Source organism: Cephus cinctus, unplaced genomic scaffold (genome assembly GCF_000341935.2).
Source record: "Cephus cinctus unplaced genomic scaffold, Ccin1 Ccin1_scaffold0204, whole genome shotgun sequence".
Classification (NCBI taxonomy): Eukaryota; Metazoa; Arthropoda; class Insecta; order Hymenoptera; family Cephidae; genus Cephus; species Cephus cinctus.
This window is the reverse complement of record NW_014332923.1, coordinates 1,037,865-1,059,792: the sequence shown is the minus strand read 5'-3', so window position 1 is coordinate 1,059,792 and position 21,928 is coordinate 1,037,865.

Here is a 21,928-nt window from a genome sequence, read left to right as displayed (position 1 = left end):
AATATAGTACCTGCGTGTATAGGTGGCAGTGGAAAAGAGGGGAGGTAGGGCTGGGAGAGACGGGACAGACAGACGGATAGATGGCCCACTAGGGTTGAAACGAAGGGTCCAGGGACAATCACCCCTGGTCGTGCCGTCTGCACAAGGGGTGCACAGACCGCTGGAGTCTAGAGTGCTCACCCCTACTCGTCCCGATCTAGCAATGTGTACGAGCCACTACCCTTGTGATTCTACATTTTTTTCTACCCAAAAAGAATAATTGCTTCCAAGATTACAGGGAACACTTGTGCATAGACAATAAATGAATTAGACAAGTTAATAATTTTTTTTTAATTAATTATTTACATTGCACGATAAATCGGACCGAAGCAGACTTAACGGGATTGTGGTTCTTGAAGTTTGGGATAGCAGCCCCAATGTCGCTTGACTGAAATCGAAAAATTTGTACAATCGTCGCTCTAAGTTACTTCTGATATTTTGGGGTTGAATTAAAGAAATAAAGTTAACGCGAGTGGTTTCAAGCTCTCGCTAGCGACCTGATAGCACGAGGGTAGTGGCACTGCGTGCTAGTGTTGGTGGGTAATGGTTTGGGGTACTGTTTTACCAAAGAAGAAGAAGGGGGGCGGGGGGGGGGCAATAACCAGTGCGGCTATGCGTAGGACGTAGACCCCATCGTCCATCGGCCTTCTCATCCCTTAGCTGTTTGTAAACACAGCCCGTACTACTTTTCCAATGCAGTTCCAGGGCGCATGCAGCCACGGAACATCCCTTGAAAGCTACCGGACGTTATTTCCATCAGGATATAAATCCCAGTTTATGTTGAACTCACGTACTCGTCGAATGGCGCACATGATTCTCCTGATATGCCTGTATACGCTACTCGATATCGGGCAGTTACATATGCACCATATGGGGGGATGGTTTATATCGTTCCAACGTTACGCGAATGATTTCTGTAGGTGGCTCACAGTGATATGCTTCGGCGTAATAATACTGCAGCCAAGGCGCGTTTAGGTGAACATTGTAGCGAGAAGCGTAAAGGCGAATTTTCATCGAGGGAAGGGACGTAAAGCAGCCACTAAAGTGGCCATGTCGTTTTTCATTAGTGTGCGCCGTGGCTCGATATTAAGGGTGCGTTCGGGACGCGAAACGGCTCTTAAGGTCGCCGCAATTCCTGAGACGAGTCGGTGCCTTCGCGAGTAACGGTCGCTGATATTTAAGTTAGGTGTGACTATACCACTGTGTCTCGTGGTCTCTTTCACTCTCGAGTATACTCCATCCTGACGGAGTCCTGACAGCGACTGAATTCCTGGCTTACTTCGTTCCTGGCTGCCTGGAGACATAAGGAGCTACTCCAAGTCGGGGTTAATTATTTCCCTGCTCCAGGGGTAATTAAAAAGTTTGCCAATTTGAATGGCTGGTTACTTAAATCGTTGAGGCCGGCTTGATAAGGCGCTTTTAGGGTACACGAGCCTACCTACCCTACATAGTAACGGACCTCGTGCCGCGGATACCACTAGGAACCCACCCTCTAATTTATACCTTTTTTAATGGGCCTAGGGCGACCATAGAAGCCCGTGAGTTCGCTCGATTTTACACCGACAACCCACTTTCTTCGGGACTTTTGCGAATTCAGATAACCAACCGGGGGGCTATTACTAATTGCTAATTAGTCAGCGTGATGGAGGACCTTCCTGTATATCGTTATCGCTTCCAGCTTATTTCCTATAAAGTATACCAAAAAAAAAGCCATCCTAGAGACATCCGCCATGTTCAACTTCCGGTAAGGTTACTTTATATGTCGAGATACGTGATCACTGACCAGATAACAGATCTTTGACACGACTTAATTATCTAGATGATTCCAAGTATCGGATCATTTGTATCTTGATTTATTTCCAAACTATAAATATCTATTTATCCCTCTGTCTGCGTCTTTTATTACCGCACCTTGTTACACACAATATCAATTTCATTGAGCAACATGCATAAACATAATTTCGAATAAATCAAAGGTAGCAATAAATATCCAAAGATTCTCAATTATCTGTGGGAACACCCTCTGTAAGGTATTTTTCCACGAGGGTCAAGCTTTATCGGCTGGAAAATTTGACGGTTAAGAATTTCTCGATAATTCGCGTTATCGCGTCCGTCGCATTTATTCAGTCCTCGTGCGTGACATACACGTATCGTCGCGTTCCACGTGTGCCCCGAGTGTACGTATACTGAATAACAGAGCAAGTAAGTACGAAAGAGAGACTGAGAGTGAGAGTAAGACAGAGAAGGAATAAGTAAGTGAATGCAGCGTAAGGGCGTGCATCGAGTGGGGACCGTAAACGGGCCTTAAAGCCAAGGCTGTATCGAGCGACGGCGTATAGTAGTAGGTAGTGGGAGTCCCGGGGATCAATGGACGCTTCCCCACGGGGCACTACACTCTCTATACTATTGCCGCTACTACTACTACCAGTGCTACCCACTACTATGGATACTACAGCGTAGTATTCCACGTCGTAGTAGACTATATATCCACGGAGGGTTATATCCGTAGTGTACTACGACGCCCTTACTCGGCGTCCTCGGTTCTCCGTCCTTTGGCGGGCTAACGGCCTGGGCTCCAGTCCTCTTGAAATGTCGCCGGGTGGGGGAAATCCTCGACCAATGAAAATGGGATTCCGGTTGCCGCGCGCGGTTATCCACATGTACGTTGTACAAAGGATGAAGGAGGATACGAAGTTCACGTTTGCGCAGCGTCGCGACGCTTCTTCTTTGATTCCCTTGAAGAACGGTGCATTTGCCGGCGCATTGTATCTCGGATACGTATTTTCCTCTTGCGGTTGGCTGGAGGTCGTTGCTGAATAATCAGATGAAATTGCGAGTATTTATTTTATAAGTGGAAATATTTGTAATGCGGTACTTGGCCGGATTGTAATCTAACGCGAGAGACGGGACGACGCCCATCAACCCTCGACGGCCTCGGGGGATCGCATCGGCGTGGAAAATATGTCACTCAGTGCGACGCCACAAAAATAATGGCTTCTATCACCCTCTTAGGGCTGTCTTGTATGGTATGGGATTTTGCTTGGGTAGGGGAGTGGGATGATTTTTTTTTCCAAAAAAACAGGAAGAAGCTTTCTTATACTTATATTTATATATTTTCAGCCATTTAACATCCGCATGTTTTAGACGTCCTATTAACTTCAGATTTTGTCAAGCGTCCCGGGTGTGTCCTTAATTCCTATAGTTTTACTCGTGTCGTCGAAACACTGATAGGTGGGGTTAATTCGCACTCGATTTCCGTAAATGCCAATCGGCACGCGAGCTTATCTCCCCCTATGCTCGATTCGCCACTTCTCATGCCACTTCCGCTTTGGATAACGTTTCCTGGATACACGTGGATTTGGACGACAGGTGACATGTTTTCAACGGGATACGCTATAGCATACTGGGTGTTATTAGGTATAGAAAGGATTCTTTGAATTTGTAATTAGAAAACACGTGACTGTGTCTTTGAGAATATTGTATAGTTCAATTTTTTTCTTTCTGCTTTTACCATCTTCCTCTCTCTCTCCCTCTCTCTTTTAATTCTATCGACTTTCCAGACACGTATCGACTCACAGAATCGTGGCAATCGATTTCGTGCTCGAATGGAATCGACCCTTTTTCTCTTATCCTTTTTCTTCTTTTTCTTTTTTGTTCCTCTCCTTATTGTTTCTCTTCCGCGCCAGGGAACTCGTGGAGGCCTTTCGAAAGACTTGCATTGTGCATCCTAGAACCCGTCTAGCCGTCAGAGACTCCTGAACGTAGCTCATAAATCTCATTTCCATATTCTTTAAATTCTTAGATGGAAAAGGCAGATCGAACCGTGTCAGATCGCCGACTATGATAATCAGATTCTCTTTGCTTCTTACTCAGGAGTAAATGACAGTGACTCTCAGAATCTCGTCTAAATAGATCCAGGCAGCAGTGCATCATAGAAATTCCTGCCGGTGGCGACGCCCCTGGGAACTGACGGGATAGTAGGAAACTGAATCAGGTGAGTCGAGACTGGCTGAGATGGGTCGTCCTGGGAGCGTGAGAAATTCGTGTGGCATCACACACGGTTACGGGTGGTTCTGGCATTAGGGAGGTGGCGAGTCAAGGAGGTCAAGAGGGAGGAACTCGGAGGTGGTTGAAATTTTCTCTGGATAGGCTATGGGGTACACTCCGTGAAAATGAAAACAAAATTCAACTTCCTCTATTACCAATTCATGGGGCCGATATATTCAAACCGTCCCAAGAAAAGGCCAGTCATTGTGTGTCGGCTTCTCTTTGCCACGACCACCGTGCCTCGTTATCTTTCTTCGGAACGCTCGTTTCTTCACTCAATAGATCTTTAAGAGAGCGAGAGAGAGAGAGGGAAATAGTAAGAGAAGGATGACAAGAATGAAAACTCGGCAGAGTCGTCCTCGGAATAAAGAAACTCGGCAGACGTTAAATGGCGCATCTTAAACATGACGCAACGTAAATAGAAATTCGGTTTCTTATGCTTTTCAAGATAATACCACCCGTTATAGTATTCTAGTAAAAAATAAAAACTATCAATTAAATTCAACTAAATTAAATGAATTTCTAGGTACAGGTATTATATTATTATATATCTTATCGTTGCTTCCATATTCACTATACATGTATATATACCAAAGATATGCTGCTGTTTATTTATTCCAAGAATGTTATTAACTCACGTTGAGTCCATTGACACGACCAGCTGTTAACTTGTTATTCGCAATGCCCCTGACGGATTCGCGAATATAAATTCACAGTGCGAAATACTCGAACGGGTGGATCAGGAATGTTTGGCGTTCAGTGCATGTCGCTCGTAGACGACAAGTGAAATCATCGCCTGGGACTCTCGAAACGCCGTCGCCTCTTTTGGAGAGCATCTCTTTTCCTGTCAGAGAGAGAGAGAGAGAGAGAGAGGGAGAAAGACTCACAGAAGGAAAAAGAGCGCGCGAGAGAGAAAGAAAGAAGGAGTGAAGAAGTGTCGCGTGAATCAGTGGGTCTAGACGGACCGGGTCATGAACCCGATGCAACTCACCGAAACCGTTTAAGAAGAAGCCCCACCATGCTTCAAGCTAGTTTTCACTGGTCTGGTCGAATGACTCAAGTCTTTCATTCTCCTTTGTATTAAATTCCGGCAAAAGAGATAAAAATATGACTATCATTTAAATTTAAAGGACAAATAGGAACGAAGACATAAAAAAATTACCAAGAAGATCGTACAGTCATTTCTGACTGTACAAGGGTTGAAGTACCCTTAACGAAGCTCTTACGTCACTTCATGGTATATTTAACTTGCATGAGTATATACATATAAGCATATTACTTTTGTATATGTATAACACGTGGGTAGCGAAATAGACATTGCCGTAGGTGTCAGGACGAACAGCCCGGAGAACCTTCGAAAAAATTGTGCGGCAACAGGTTGCCCCTACGAAACTACATACCATCCACCATTTACCTTCCACTGTCTCCTACCCACCTGCTACCTACGTAAATATTTGCTGTCGTTTGTGACGTGTGGATATAACGAATTTCTTAATAAATTCACGAACTATAATATTCCAATATTTTTATTCAGGCTCCTAAATATCTTCATCGAGAAGCAACACGAGCTGAGACGTTCGCGATAAGGAGCGTGAGGTTAAATATTTAAAATTAATTGGAAAATTTTTTGCAATTAAAAAAGAAGACGTACAAGAGATAAAGGTAACAGGGAAACTTGAGGGCAATGAGAAATCGTTGAATAAATTGTATACTGCAAGTTCTTTGTCGGTGGCGCATGATTGCAGTAGGTACTAACGACTCGCGCAAAGGTCTTCGCCTGGAATTGTATATTTGATTGGCTTTAATTGAGAGGATATTCGAGAAGGGAGTGCGAGGGCGAATAAAAGTAATAATTAAGAGAAAAAAGGAACCCTTTCTTTTGTTCTACAGCCACGGTGTACGATATGCATATTGGTACTTGTAAGGTAATAATTGTAGAGTGGCTTTATAAAGAGGGAGAGGGAGAGAGAGAGAGAGCACGATAGGCTTTTAGATGTAGGTGTACAGGAGCAGGTGCAAAATTGTTACTAACCATACGTTGAGGGTCTATCGTAAACAGTGAATATTTCACAGCAGCGATCCTTTCGTTATACCATAAGGTATACATGGAAAATATTATGAGGCTTCTAACAGGTATAGCTAGAAGACTATAGTCGCCATGTGTTTCGAGCGATGATTTTGGACAGTGTCTTTACAGTCCCAGACATTTTACAAGTGGGCCCAATCATTCATTATGAAAAGGTCAAAGTGGGCCCGTATTAATGACGTCGCACGCGGAATGCAAAGATGACACATTAGCTTCTACGAAGCGATCGGACTGGCTCGTTTGTTTTTGTACTTGCTTGTACTATATTAGGAAAGCTATTCACACCCCGCGTTCTGGGGGTCCTGAAGGATTCAATCCAACGAATGGCAAAAGAAAGTGGCGAGCCGTGTGGGATGCTTTACGATGAAAGTTTAACGATATGGCTGGCGTTAGCGTGTAAGCTGTAAGGGAGATTGCCGCCCCTTTAACATACTTATATTACTTTTTCTTTATTACCGTCGTGGAGGGGGTAGCAATATTTTTTCCCCCCTATATCCTACACGAAGACAATTTTTTGTTAATTTTTCTTATAAAATTCATGGCAAAATTTATGGTAGAAATCGGTAAACGTGGGGCATCGTTGTCATTTCATTACTTATGACTTATAACGCACGATATTTTGAGTGGCTACGAGTAAGTTTTCCAGCGTAGACAAAAATAACCGGACGCGTAACCAGCGTAAAAATTTTGGTTGATTTACAAAAAAGAATCTTGATTTATATAACCAAAAACTGATTGATATTTTCAAACCATTGCAAAATGTTTTAATGTATTTTCTCAATTCGATACCGACAACCAAAATCCGAGAACTAACCTACGTCACCTTCGGTCATGCATCCGCGTACCAGGTGGGCGTCAGACAATTCTTTTTTCACTGGGTACTGACAAGCCGGTATGACCTGGGATTTGAGGTGGAACAGCCTCAACTCGGGCAAAACTGCGGAACTTATCAGAAAAGACGACAGATTGACGGAGCCTGTCGATTTTTGGAGAGGCGTAAAGTCAAGAAACTCAACCGTAAATAATGCGAAATACAGAAGGCAAATGATCGAGAACGTCGCAGCACGAATCGGATCTATAAAATCGAGATCCCTTCACCAATTAATAAATTGGTAGTCCTCACCAGAGTTGGTTCAGCTGATCCGTGAAGACCGAGAACTGCATTTAGGGGACGCCCAGCCGAGCACTGTATTATAGCAAAGCACTGCACCTCGGAAATATACGAAGAAAATCGACACGATTTTTTGGATATTGCAAGAGCAACGCGAGAATCACGCGAGCGAGAACTTTTTATACCGTATAGGAAACACAGCTAAAAAGACTATCAAGAAATAGCCCGGGAGCGCGAACCAGCTCGAGGCACCTTGCATTGACCTGCATTATACCGTTCGCATACTTATTTCTAATTCTCTGCACATATGTAAGAGAATAATTAAAAGAAATAAATATAAATTAAAAAACGATATATTAACAGATTTTACGATAAAAATCTTAGCAGTCTTAGAAAAGTATATAAAGAGTCGCAATGTTTTTCGTGGTTGACAAAGCTGTGAAAAGTAGTGCAGTCCACGGTACAATTGAATGTAGCGCACGAGATAATTCAGCTCTTGTATATGACTTTATAAATTCAACAAGGTAAATGCTATAGTTTTACACTACATATTTTCAAGTTTCGACATTTTTACCGTACACTTCGGTAGAAGCTGACGTGTCATGCTTATTTTTTTCGTATATTTTCGTGAGTTGCTCTTGAATATATAGGTAATATGTTATAGCATTCTATGATGTCCCGTGATTATCGAGTGGTTCGTTTTAATTTAGAATAAATTCTTGTCTTTCATACCCCCCCCCCCAATTGTCCAACCCACCAATCCATAGCATCCGTCCTTATTTTTTTTTTATTTCGATAGTCTTCACTTCCGATCGATTTCGGTTTCGTTTCATCTCAGAAGTTTCGTCGGGATATCTTTGATGCCACGCCGAGGGCACTCGGCAGACAATTACTTTGAAAAAATAATTGAAAGTCAAAATTAGTCTTGAAGAATGTTTACGGGAGCAGGGGGTAACTTGGATGAGAATTCGGAATCTTTTAGCACCGCCATTTGCTTCTTCACGAAATACGATTCCAAGTTGACAAGAAATTCCTGAATCGTCGGATACTTTAATCCGCGAACTTTTAAGTTCTCAAACACGTAGCGAGATATCTGTGAATTTTAATTCGCCGACGTTTAATTAAATTACGTGATTCTAGATTATAATTATGTCATCATACTTCCGCGCGAGCTATAAATTTTTCATTAGATATTAACTCGTGCGACTCGAAGAAGTAATCGTCTAATTTAATACGAGGATAAAAGACCGTTTATCACAAACTCATTATCATGATTATTATTCCTCGTTACATTTATTATCGTCAATGAAGCTTTGAAGCGCAATCGAATGACGTATTTTATTAACACGGTTATTGCCTGTTACAGAGATCGAGGCAACTTCCGGTCTTCACTATTTCTCAGTCTCAATCTTTCTTTTTTGTATTACGACGCCATCTTTTTTTTTTCTTTAATACATCCAGTATACAATACGGTCCTTTTTTCATCTCTCAAGACATCAGCTATAAATTCACGACGAAATGGACCGCGACCAGCAGCCCTGGGAGCTATCGGCAGCCTAATAACCGGAAGTCTGTGTACAGGAGGACAAACGGAAGTTGTGCATGCTGTTTTCTGAAGGGTGCCTAACGTAAAGTAAGGCTGACCACTCCGCTTCCCTGCGGTATCTACTATCTGCGCTAAATCACCTCACTTGCTGCCAGAGCATCGAGAAAAGAAGTGTGGTGATCGATGACCTCCGATATTGGTAGCGACATATGGAGGAGCATCCGGCAGTCTGGCCGACCATCCCCTACGCTTTCATCCCCAGGTCCTGCAGGGGACCTAATGGGGTTTCTGCGTGCACGAGATGTCTCGTTTCTGGGTGAAATTACTTTATTGAAAACCAGACAACAAACATTCCAGCGGTAACCTACCTTCCACGCGTGTACATTCATAGAAGAATTTACGTAAAAAAAGGTAGATGACAAATTAATTTTCCAATACCACTATATGTATTAAGCTTAATTATCACTGCTTCTGTTGATGATCGTTTATTAATTGATGACCCAATAACGCTACCGATTTGGTAGCTCATTCGATTAATGAAAGAATGTTGCTTAATGTCCAGGGGTGTATTACGAAGGGCACGAGTGGGAATGGCATTTCCTAATGGAGAAATTGGAGTATCGATAGGGTGATGCGGGGGAGTTGAAACGGTTAAGGGGTGCGAGTATCAAGTCAGGACCGGTGGCTGCTAACTCGTGGGAGTTTGGACCCTTATCCATAGATATAACGTCCGTTCTCATCCCTAGGAAGTCCTATCTGATCAGAAAGGCCTCCCACGACTCGAGTGATTTATTCCCTCCATTTCTGGGGATTATTTTATATATCCAACTCCGGTTCCTCGTGTACATCCTCACATCCTCCTCCCACCCTCCATCTTCCCAGCCTCTCCGTCGCTTCCGGGATTTTTCTTGACTTCAAACATCGATAGCTCCCCTTGCTCCCAATGACCCCCCACTGTACCAGCACACTTTCCTATGCGAGCGGTTCTCTATGCGAGCTCAGCGAGCACAATACGTTATCCGGAAATTCCCGAAACCCTTAAAAGTCTTTTGAGTTTCATCAAGCATTTTATTCTTCCTGCGTTTCAGGACTAAGATGCGTCACGGACGCTTTAATGAGACTTTTATTCATCGCTACAGCGCTATAGATATACTATAGTATACCATAGACGTGTTTTAATAATGTTGATCCAGATGATAGAGATTCTTGGCTAAGTTGTTTCATTTATATGAGGTACCGTGATCCGTGGATGTGGATGGAGAGACTTTCGCAGCATCCTGAATCTCGACACGTGGTCATAAGTCTGACGAGTAGAGGAAGAAGCCATCCGCCATTCTTGGTCACCTAAATCACCGGCGATCATTCAGGAGATTTCGCAGCAAGAGGTGTCGGCTGCCAATTCCCTTTCCTAATCGTCCATCTTTTTCCTTTATCCTCGCCCCATCGTCACTTCTACTTCTTGGCCCTTTTTCGACTCCTCGTCTCGTCCATTCTTCACTATCGCCTGCATCCATTCGAACCCCTCTCTCGTCAGTGCTCGCACCCCTCGGCGACTTGACCGAGGAAAAAGTTCAAGTGGCCAATGCTCCTTCTTCCGTGAAATTACTCAGGGAAGCTCTCCAAAAATCTTACTTATCTTTTTTCATAATCTCTTTTTTTCTCTATTTCTTATCTTGCAAGCTCAAAATGCAGCCGGCTGACAAATCACCCCTTTTCCTCAAGTCTATGTTCGAGTCCCACTGAATTCATGGGACGCTTCAGATATACCAACTGGGATGACATTTTACAGAGTTGTTCACTGTTTTTCTCTGCTATCCTGTCGGCTTTTTTTACATAAATTGGTACTATCGGACAGTCACGATAAACGTGTATAAAAAGGAAGGAAAATCAGTGGGCAGAACGGCACATGCGGATATCTTTAATTTCAACCAGACAACACAGTCGCGATTCCCTCCAAGCATGTATGCAAGCAGATACAAGAGAAAAAAAAAGATGACAGAGAACAGGAAGCTGTATAAAAAGGAGAGCAAGCAGTGCTTTCAAGCTCTCTTAAGAATTCCACCAGTATTTCTTCTGTTGCCAAGAAATGGGAAAAAGTAAGAAAGAGAAGGAAAAGAAGAGAAAAAATAATGCCTCGCCAAGAAAAGAGCACGGGAAGAGTTTCGTGTGTAAGCAGACAGTTTAAGGGTGTATTGATATCCTCGCGCGGGACGAGGGGGTCGCTCTGAGGGTACTAGGGGACCATTTCGTAGATGTCTCATAAAACGGCATTCGAAGAGGAAAAAAAAAGAAGAGTCGCAACGCAACAAATCACTCGATATCTGAGAAACCACGCGCCCCGCGGAAACTCACTAAGGTGGCTGGCTGGTTGGCTGCCTCTTCCACTTCTTTCCCTTTCCGTACGCGATACCCCTCCCTGCCCGCCACTGAATGGGGATGAAACTACCCTCGTTCTCGCCGAGTTCCGAGCCGAATCCGCGAAGCGAAAGCTGCACAAGAACTTTTCTTATTTACGAGGGAGCTTATTTCCGCGGCTGCTGCATATGGATATCAGCCCTCGCCAGAAACGGGACCGAGCGAGCCTGGTGTAACTTTAACGGCCGTATAGACCTCCCACCCTCTTTTTCTACCCCTTCGACTTTCATCCTCCTGAGCATCGTCCAATTCATTTTGCCCACCGGAATTTTGTATATATTAATTTATTTTTTTCATATTTATTTATTCGCCGTGTCAACCCTTAATCTACCCCTTTACACTACTAATATTAAAATACACATGTGTATCCACCATCTCGATTCCCGTATGATATAATTATCCTCTATTTGTCTTTGTTAAAGATCGTAATTTTCGGGAATGGTCTCAAAGTCAAACTAATGTCCCGAAAGTAAAGAGTAATAATGGGTACTTCTCGTAGGTCCATCGTTAACGTTGAGCACGTTTCAAGGGCTGATTAGGCTCTTCGAACTCTCCTAGTATCAACTGTCCTTTGGCTTTCCGCTAACTTTCATCTTCGATTACGACAGTTGGTCCCCTTGTTTCCTAGGGCTCGTTGTATTTCTTCGACCCTTATCCCTTTAAAGGTTCTAATTTTCCAAAAGGCAAAAGGCACGAGCTATATAATATATTGTATATGTTTGTCAACTTTATTCTGTATCTATAAGTATGGTAGTATACATAGATAGAATTGGAAACGAAAGTCCATTACAGGATTTGGCAATGTTATCAAAAGAATATAAGGGATACACGTGGGCTATACCCAATATCACTGATACTATATGTATACCATAATACAAGGTGGCCGACTGTTTGATGTCGACTAGGGATTGAGGACTGGACATGTGGGATATACACTGTGTCATAAGAAAAAAGGAAAAATCTAAAAGCCTAGCTACACCAGGAAGGACATTACCATTTAGATTGTAGTCGATAGCCTATATCCTATATATACGTATCAGGGCTGCTCTTCGAGAAATCTACTGCGGGGATTCTCATGAATTCGAACAAGAGAATGAGCATGAAAACGAGATCAAGATGGTATCCATTTAGCAAAATTACATCGTGACGTAGAGTGTTACTCGTTTTGTGGAAATAAAAATGTCTCCGAAAAAGTGTCACATTATTTTCTACCTACAGCGTTCAAATTATCTGAAAATACTATAGGGACCTTGTCGTGTTCTAATATATTTATCGTACTGTATATATGTACTGATAATTACTAGGGGGGACTGCGTTATTCAAGAAGTAGACAAAACCATTTATTTTTCTTCATACGAGTAACGTTTAACAACAACAACAAGTTAATTATATTTTTTGTATATTTATTTTATTTTAGTCTGACTATATCTTGTGTGACGTGATTTTTCGACTCACGGTCAGACGGCGACTCCAGCTACAGATTCTCTCTCGTAAGATTTTTTATTTTTGAGTTTAGGTCGAGGTGCTCGAATCTGCCGTGGAGATAGTCTCGACGTACCGAGTTGTCCGGCAGAGAAAGAGTACCTGACGGAGACGTCTCCACGGACCGGTAGAGGTCCAGGTGAGATACCGGCGCCCCGCTAGAGGGTGGCAAAGGGCTGTAGAGCGAGCGGAGATAAGGTTTTTTGATACGGTTAAGGGCAGAGGAGGAACCCAATGACCCGAGTTACGGTTGCTGTGCCCAAATGTCGTGGAGGTAGAGGTAGAGGTAGAGGTAGGTGCCCAAATGGTAGAGGATCTCCGATTGTTACGTACCGATTCGCTAAGGAACGCTCTCGATTTAGTTTAAAGGCACGACCGAGGGCGAGGACAAGAGTTATCAGCTATAAGGATCTCGACCAATCAGAATGATTAGTTCTCGAATTTGACTATTGTCAAAGGCAGTCTGTCTTGGGACACCGATCGAGGTGCCTCGCGGTCCCGTGCTATCCGTTGATAGTTTTTATAGCTCTTTCCTATACCGTGTAGAAGGTTCTCGCGTTGCTCTCGCAATAGCCAGAAAATTCTATAGATTTTCTGCGTGTGTTTCGAAAGTGCAGTGCTGTGCTATAGTGCGGCGTCCACCTGAGTGTCCCCTGGACACAGTTCTCGGCCTTCGCGGATAAGCTGAATCAGCTCCGATGAGACTCTCAATTTATTAATTGGTGGATGGACTTCGATTTTGTAGCTCCGAGTCGTTTTGCTACGTTCTCGATCAATTGCTCTCTGTTTCCGGCACTATCTACCTGACACTTCCTCCGACCCTCTCGACCTCAACCTAGCAGCCTGAGTGGCCGTGCATTTCCGTAACCGTTCGCTCCCGTTCGTGCATCCAGTTGCGTTTGCTGACTTTACGCGACCCCAGAAATCGACGGGATCCGTTAGGCTACCGTCGTATTCGACAGGTTCGAGTCGAGAGTTTTCCACCTCAACTGCCAGGTCATACCGGATCGTCAGGTGAAACAAAAATTGACTAGCGCCCCCCTGGCATGCGGATGAATGAGCAAAGTGTGGACGGCCATAGGTGACATAGGTTAGTTCTCGGTTTCATGTTATCGATGTCGAGTGAAGAAAATATGTTACACTCGATATATGTAACAGTGCCTTTATTTATTTATCACTGACATTTCATCTGCCGTGTAGTATATGTTTCTCAAGAATTTTACCCTCCTCGATATCATTTCTTTCTCTTTTTATGTTTCTCGTTCCCTTTCTCTTTCCCCCTCTCTTTCGTATTTTCGGTAAAAATCGATAATTCAAGAACCGCGCGTCGAAGTTCTTGTTAAAATATTCGTGGCGCACAGTGATATTACTGAGAAACGACTGGCCATCTACGAGTTTCGAGAAAACGCAATATCCGCAGCATCCATTCAGCTCAGACAAACTTTGCGACGCAGTCGTGTGTACGAGAGAAAGAGAGAAAGACATGGAGAGTGAGTGAGTAATAGATTTATTGCGTCTTTTGCGAAAGTCCCTTGGGGCATCAAATAGAAAAGATACATACAAAGATACAAAAGATACATCATTCATACAACTGACAGACACGATAGAAATAATTATTCTTTCTTCACGGTATCGCAATTAATATTGCATTGAATTGAAAAAAAAATTAAAGTTTAAAATTTAGTATATTGAAGTAGGAAAAGAAGAGAGAGGAAAAAAAGAAAATTTGTTTTTCAAAGGAAAAATTATGTTTTCGTCATACATACGTAAACACGCGATACGTATGTAAGTTGAATGATTATAATTATACGAATTAAATGCCACAACAAGAATTAACGTCACGTGAAGAAAATAATAAAAATCATTGACGTGAGATTCCATAACGAGTTTGCTGCGTTCTTTCCTGAAAGATGATTTTCGGTGCATTAGATATATAGAATAATAATGTTATACATATACAAAACACTGTTTACCTATTAATCATTCGTATCAGCTGCCACGTGTAGTGTTTACTAGTGCGCATAGATTAGTGGTTATCGTACGAATGCACGTCGTCATTCGTCATTCATCGGTGGCTGCCCGTTGTCATTCGAGCAGGATGTGTAGGACCAGAAAAATAGCGGGAAAAAGAAAATTCGTGGCCGGATAGTGACGGTCGGGCGAACTTCCGGCGAAGCGAAGCGGCACGCTTGGATAATTCCTTCCGGCGCGATCCAGCCTGCCGTTCGCAGATTAGTTTTCACGATAGGCCAATTATTTTGAGTGGCGCCTAGCAATTAATTGGCTTAGCGAGATAGGCTAGTACGAAGGATATAAAAGAGAAATGAAAAAGAAAGAAGAAACTAATATAAATGTAGGAGATAACATTAGTGTACAATCCCACAGAGTCATTATGATTTAACACGTAAAGCACCGAGAAGACTCTGTTGACCTTTCCGTTCACGCCACACGATACTGTCAAACTGCGACCACGTGAATCACCGATGACCAAAGTGGGACTTAACGTGTTAACGATATAATCTTGATTTTCGATAATTACTTGGCATAAACTCGTCAATGAGTTTCAAGTGAAAAGAAAAAAAAAAGAAAATTATTATTTTCGATCGTCAAAGTTGACCTGATACATCCTACCCTTTCTCTCTACCTTTCTATTTTTCTTACTTTTTTTTTTTTTTTTAACGACCATCTGAAGATTATCGTCCATGTGGGATACGATAAGTATCCCGTATATTCACCATATTTATTATCCTTTCCTCCGTCTTATTTGCGGGTAAGATTTTTATCGTCGTTATTATCCAGTTTTCTCTCTTCTTAGTATTTTATCCCTTAGCTCGTAGGGAGAGAGGATATATCCACCTAGTGTGTAAGTAGAGGGATGTCGAGGGTGGGAGATTCTCGCGAAGGGTTGAATACGAGCCAGTATACTTTACGATTACATGCCCCGTGGGATTATGCCGCGGTGAAGAGTAACTAAGCGTTTTTAAGCAATTCTACGGGCTGTACCGAGGCGCCCTGACGCCCGGCGCCTTGACGTGCTTCTTCGATACTTTATGTGCCATAAAACGTTTTACAGCTTCAAGGGCTGCCTCATCCATGATGCGCCAAGGACGTTGAACTCTTGGATGAAATTGCAAAAAAAAAGGGAGATAAATAATAATAAAACCGGAGAACGTCACAGGGTACAGAGAGCGGCACTATCGAATATTGGCTGATACGTACCAATCGATTTTCATCTCTAAATGTTTCATATGGTTGTCGCGCGTACACCGATATTAATTTTAGTTGACGGACAGATTCGCGATTTCAAGTGCTTTCTGCTTTATTTTATATACTTTTATTTTTTTTAGCCTCCCTGTATGACGAAAATTGAATGGGTCCTCTCCTCTTTGGCTCTTTGTATCTCTCGAGTGTTTTTATGTAAAATACTGGTAATATCCAGCAAGGACCAGTCATGGTAGCTATGGGCAAACACTCGTTACTGTTAAGAAAATATGTGAGGCTAAAATGGCCGTGGGCCTGTTATTCGGATCCCTAAATAAAAACACCAGCCCGCCATGCAAATTTCATTTCGCCGCTTTAAGTGCCCACCACCCCCACCCCTCCCCATCCGCGTTTCTACCCTTAGCAGCCAGTCACCCCACCACCCTGCCATGGAGTCCAGAGTGTAAAATATCTGAGAAGAGACTAAGGTGATATATTTTTACATTTTCTTTTTTACATTTTTCTACCCCTAGCGCATAGTGGACCATTCGCTTCTGTTCTAGCCGGAATAACAAACGCGACTACTAAATCAAGAAGACGTTTTCTTTCCTTAACACTCTAGAATGATTCCCCTCTCGGAGCCATCTGCGAAACCATAGACCCTCTGGTAATCACGCCAATCGATGATAGCTTCAGAGGGATGGTTTTTTCTAGTGCGAGTGTGCATTAAGAAAATTTTAAGCCTGCGAAACTGGAAAACAGGACCTAGAATTTTCTTTCATTACATCCTCGGAATGGTATCCTTCTGGATGAATATCGATAATACAGCGAGCAGGGTAATGAAATTGACATTATTTTTCTATCCCCATGAGAATTTACGACCTCCCTTTCTCGAATGCTATCGGATGTGCATTAAGGGATTGTTTTTTTGGAAAATCGTGCAGGTCCGCCGCATGCTGCGGAGGGAAGCGATCAGGGGTGAAGAAGGAGGTAGAGAGAAAGAGAGATACAGAGAGGGAGAGAGAGGGAGAGAAAAAAAGGGTTGAAAAGGGAATTTGCCGCGTGGATTCAGACCGAGCCTATCCCACTAAGGGGGCTCGGGGTGTAGGCACCCCCTAACGGATCAATAGCCTCTGTCTGGCCTCACCCTCTCTCTACCCGGCCTCAGTGCCCTCCTTCGCCGACGACTCAACTCGAAACCACCCCTGAGGCCCACGCAGGCGTGTACATCCCCGGACGGGAGCAAGAGCCACCCCCATACAGCCAACCAGCACGTGTGTGACCCATTTCTTCTTTTATTTCGCCTCTTTTTCGTTAGCCTTTCACCTGCTTTGGCTTTATCTTTCTACCACCCTTTTACGCCAGAAACCCACTTTGCTAATGCTCAGCCTATACCTGGCAGATGCAACCCCTTAGCCCAGTGCCATCCCTTTGCAACCATAACACCTCCGTGACCCATCCGAAGCGTGGTCTATGTCTCTTATATCGATAGAAACGGCTACCCCTTACGTCCTAGTAAATAAAACAGTCGCTCATCAGACACAGCGGCGATACTGAATATCGAACTACCCTCGTATTACCAATCGATAGGTATTTCGCTACCGATCCCGAGAGTAAATGTGCACGAAGTTAGATTGGCAAGCGGGTCAACCTTAAATAAGAATGCAAAGATACTGGCAGCTAATTATAGAACGTCTAAGAGCTTACTAACATTTTTCGACCCTCGATTCTTCCGAACCCTTAGTCATAATTATGCCAGTAGTATTTTATGAACTTCACACAAAGAGGGACGGACTACGTAAAGTATGTAAGGACAAAAGTGAAGAAGCGAAGGAATTATTGGAACTTGCAAGAACTGCCAATGAAAGTTTCCCGACTACTAAAATACGAACATCCATCTAGAATAGATTCCACTCTCATTCTATCTCTATATCCTTTTCTCCCGTCGACCCCCGCCCCTCTCCCCGTCCTCTAGTTACTATAAGTATTATCCCTTATCACATTTATTCCGGGTTTAATTCGTCTTATCGACAGAACTCGAAATTGCAAGGGTACCGAGGAAGGTTGCTTGATGGAAGCAAAGAGAAGGGCTGAAACTAGCCTCTGAGCAGAAAACCGAATGAGAGAGCAAGTAAGACCGTCACGCATTTTACCTGCAGTTGCTTGATATGCATTGAAAGCTAGTGCCGCGAGCGGATTGGCTAGGGATAAGGGTGGAGAGGTTAGGTTTGGTTGTACGGAGGAGGACCCAAGGGCTTGAAGGACTGAAGGGAGAGGGTTGCTGTAGGAAAACGTAGGTCCGGGACGGAAGGGGAGGGGCGGGAGGTAGGTCGATCGCCAGGATTCCAATCAACATTTTACTGCCTGTAAAACTGGCCCATTTCGTAACATTGCTGCTCTGCTGGCGGTATACGCCGCCCTTAAACTCGGTAAGTTTCAGTCTATTACCCGTAGCTCAGCCGACCATCCAGCGCACCCCTAGGTTCGTCCTTTAGGTCCACCTTTAGCGCCCTTAAGTTCATCGGGGATTGTACCCTGCTAGACCGGAAATACAATCTAATGTAAAATCATTTTTCAAAGAGTTGGGGGAGGGGGTGGAGGAGGAAGGGTAAGAAAACAAAAAAAAATGAATTCTTTAATTGCAAACGAAGGGTGGTTGCATGGGGTCTGCAAGACAAATTACGGAGGGTATACAACGCAACCACCCCACTGGCCTCCGTGCAACCCTATCCAGCTCATCCCCCGCGACCCCTTTATATGAGTGCTGTAAAAAATGGCGTAGCTTCTACTTCCTGCGAGATTTTCTTAGTACACGAGGGAAGAGTAATCGTTTCCTAGAATGCGGCAAAAGTACCCTTCGTTATATGGCTCCTGCGCCAAGGGTTGTTCCTCTGCTAGCAGGGATGCATTTGTTGCTCCCCTGCAGAAATAAAGGTTGATATCGACATATATATATATATATATATACACCTATGTGGTTTACCCTTTGCATTCTTGGTATTGTATTATGTACGGCAAGGGGTAAAGGGATCTCTCCTTATTATTAGCGCACTCCAGTATACGGAACTATCGGGCCTATGTAAAAGCGGCAGCAACCCCCGCGTTAATTATTCACGACGAGGAACATGATGGTGGTAGGATTGCTTGGTTGTATTCACGTGAATCCGGGGCTAGACTTAATGACTCTGTCTCTCGGTAAATGAATCATTGCTCCTCATAGAGGGTGTCGAGGGGATAGTTGGAGGATCCTAAGCAAAAGGGTATTCAGAAGGTATGGGCCACGGTTAGCAGCTTTTAAGGGTGGCTTTAAAGACGAAGCCCCGTTTTAGCCCCGTTACTATAGCAAGTGAAATCTCACCCAATTTATATGGGCCACCGTGAGCAAGTGTAATTAACATATTCAGAACCCTTCGCGTTGCTTCCAGAAACAGTAACTTTAAGTAATGAGTCGTCAGTCAGCGTACCTTTGGGTACGTCGAAAGCGTCAAAGTCACCCAACCGCGCGTACCAACCGACCAACTATGTAGAAAGCCGAGAACCATCATTTTACATCCCCTTTGCCACCCTACCCTTCTCCGCTTCATCCCTTCTTACGAAAAGGGCTGTCATCGTTAACTGGTCCCAGGTGCTCGTAACCCGGTGTTCGTGTACGTGAGCGAACGCAATCAGAACGACGTCGTCGTGGAAACCTGTCGGTTTTACCAAATCAAGTGAAATCTTTAATAGAAGCTTCGAAAAAGTTTTAAAACCTTACCGACGTTTCTCCCTATCCTGCACCGTACGCGTATATACACCAGGGGCTGGTATTTTTCGTTTTCTTGACTCTTTAGTCTTACTTGAGCCCCTGGAATTCCCTTAGCGTATAACTACGTTGCGGTCTGGCTTTACTCGTCGTTACTGCGGCTCCTTTTTACGATGCGAACGTGACCGAAACACCCTCGGCGAAATACTCGTTGCTCGCACCGTGTTTACTATTGCAGAAGCTCTAAGTAAAAGGGGGTTGACGGGGCCAAGACTCTCGTTGTTAATACATTTTTCATTTTTAATCGTGGCATGATTTATACCGACCATATTGCTCCGTGAATTCACCCCTGTGAGCGTGACGCCTGGATTGGTCCAGGGATTTTATTTTTACGGCTATTTTCTTAACTGAATGAATTTTCGTCCCCTGCACGTGGGACATCTTTCGAAAAGTAAAACAATACGACAATACGTCTGCCATTCACGGGCACGTTATGTACTCATATGTTTTAGGGGGCTGGACAGTAAAGAATTTGATGCTGTCTACCATATGTGCTTTCATACAGCGATAGCACGTATAAGCCAGTGGATGAATTCTTCGGGGCGCGTTTCCAACCCCGTGCTGTTGTCAGAACTCGGTTTTACCTAGTTACAGGACCGGGTAAAGGGGTGAGTATAACGGGGTGATGGGATTGGTTTTGCGGAAGGCCAAAGGGTTTTAGGGGTTGTCCGTAAGCTCGCAAGCGGTGATGGGCTTTGTGCGGTAAATAAAGCTTCGTGTGTCAGTCTCGTGACGAGGGCCCGGAAACCCGTCCCTTAAGCCCCAATGGGGTGAACCGGAAGCGTGAAAATCCAAGAAAGACTGCCCGCCGTTTTGACGGTGAGTGACTATGGCTACAGAAAATACCGATGCAAATCGTATGACGTAACTATACAGGAAATACGTGAGATCGAGTAACCCTGCACATTTAGTTCAGAATTGTTTTTGAGCGATCAAATAAAATACGAATAAGGTATAAATTCGGGAAAATCGTATTACCCCTTACTTAATAGTCTATAAGTAATGTTCTTCATATAAAACTCTGTGGGTCGTCAGTCTTCTTGAAATATCCTAGGTACGCAAGGGCTCATCCGAGAAGTGGGAAAATTATCCACGTCGCCAGATCGTCGCGCCATTTTCTAAAAACATGGCTACTGCTATACTGGTGCAATGGGTGGCACCGCCGCCGGAGGACTGGGTGAAAACTCTGAGGCAGCTTTACGAGGACACGAGAGTCGTGAGCGTAACTCGTATTCCCTCTTCGTTGTTCTCGTCGACTCTCCGCTTGCGCTTTACGTAAGCGCATAGCCAGCCGGAGTAAGGTACGACTTTAATCCGCTAACAGCTAGCCGCGCGCGCGCGCGCTGTTCGTTTGGGTTTCACCAGATTTAAAGGACGGCAGTCACCCTTGCGCCAAAAGACCCCCAACCCCTTCTCGTAAAAGTACACGGTCCTACAACTCCTTTCTCTCGTGAGTAACGCGTTTCGGACCTTACGTCACATCCGTCAGCCAACAACTTCTTGCATGGCTACGTGTACACTATGGGTAGTATTCATTTAAATTATTTCAAAATTGACACAACCTACGACACGTATACCTAACTTGGACAGAGAGAATTATGCGATTGCGATTGCCAGGGAATTGCATGAAGTAAATTTTGAAAAGAAAAAATTATAGTGACGATTGATAATATAATCTAGTAAAAATCACAATCATAATGATACATCTCGACAGATATGTCAATACCTTTAGAATCTTTGTCCAAATGACTCACCATCGCGGTAGTAATTATTTTTCTGCGTGTACTTGATAATAATAAGAATAAGCATGTCGTGGAATTTTGTTTAAAGATATATAAACATAGTTCCCATAATTCTTTTGATACATTGGTTGATACAGGGTTATCATGATTATCCCGCATGAAATATAATTATCTATAATTGATATACACTATGATATTAGAGGTAATAACAATGCTTATGGTTTTCTAGGCTCCATTAATAATTATTAACTGTTTCCGGTATAAACGGAAAACGGTTAGCACGTGACGGAGTTGCTGTAAAATATAAATGCTTAATGAAATATCATGTGACCGGCTTATTTGGGAGTGTCTTGAGTTTCATGGATTGAATAGTGATGGAAATCTAGCTGAAGCTTCTTTGCTTCCGGTGGTTGGAGTCATCGATTTGCATGCATACGGGGTTTGGAGCTGTGTACCA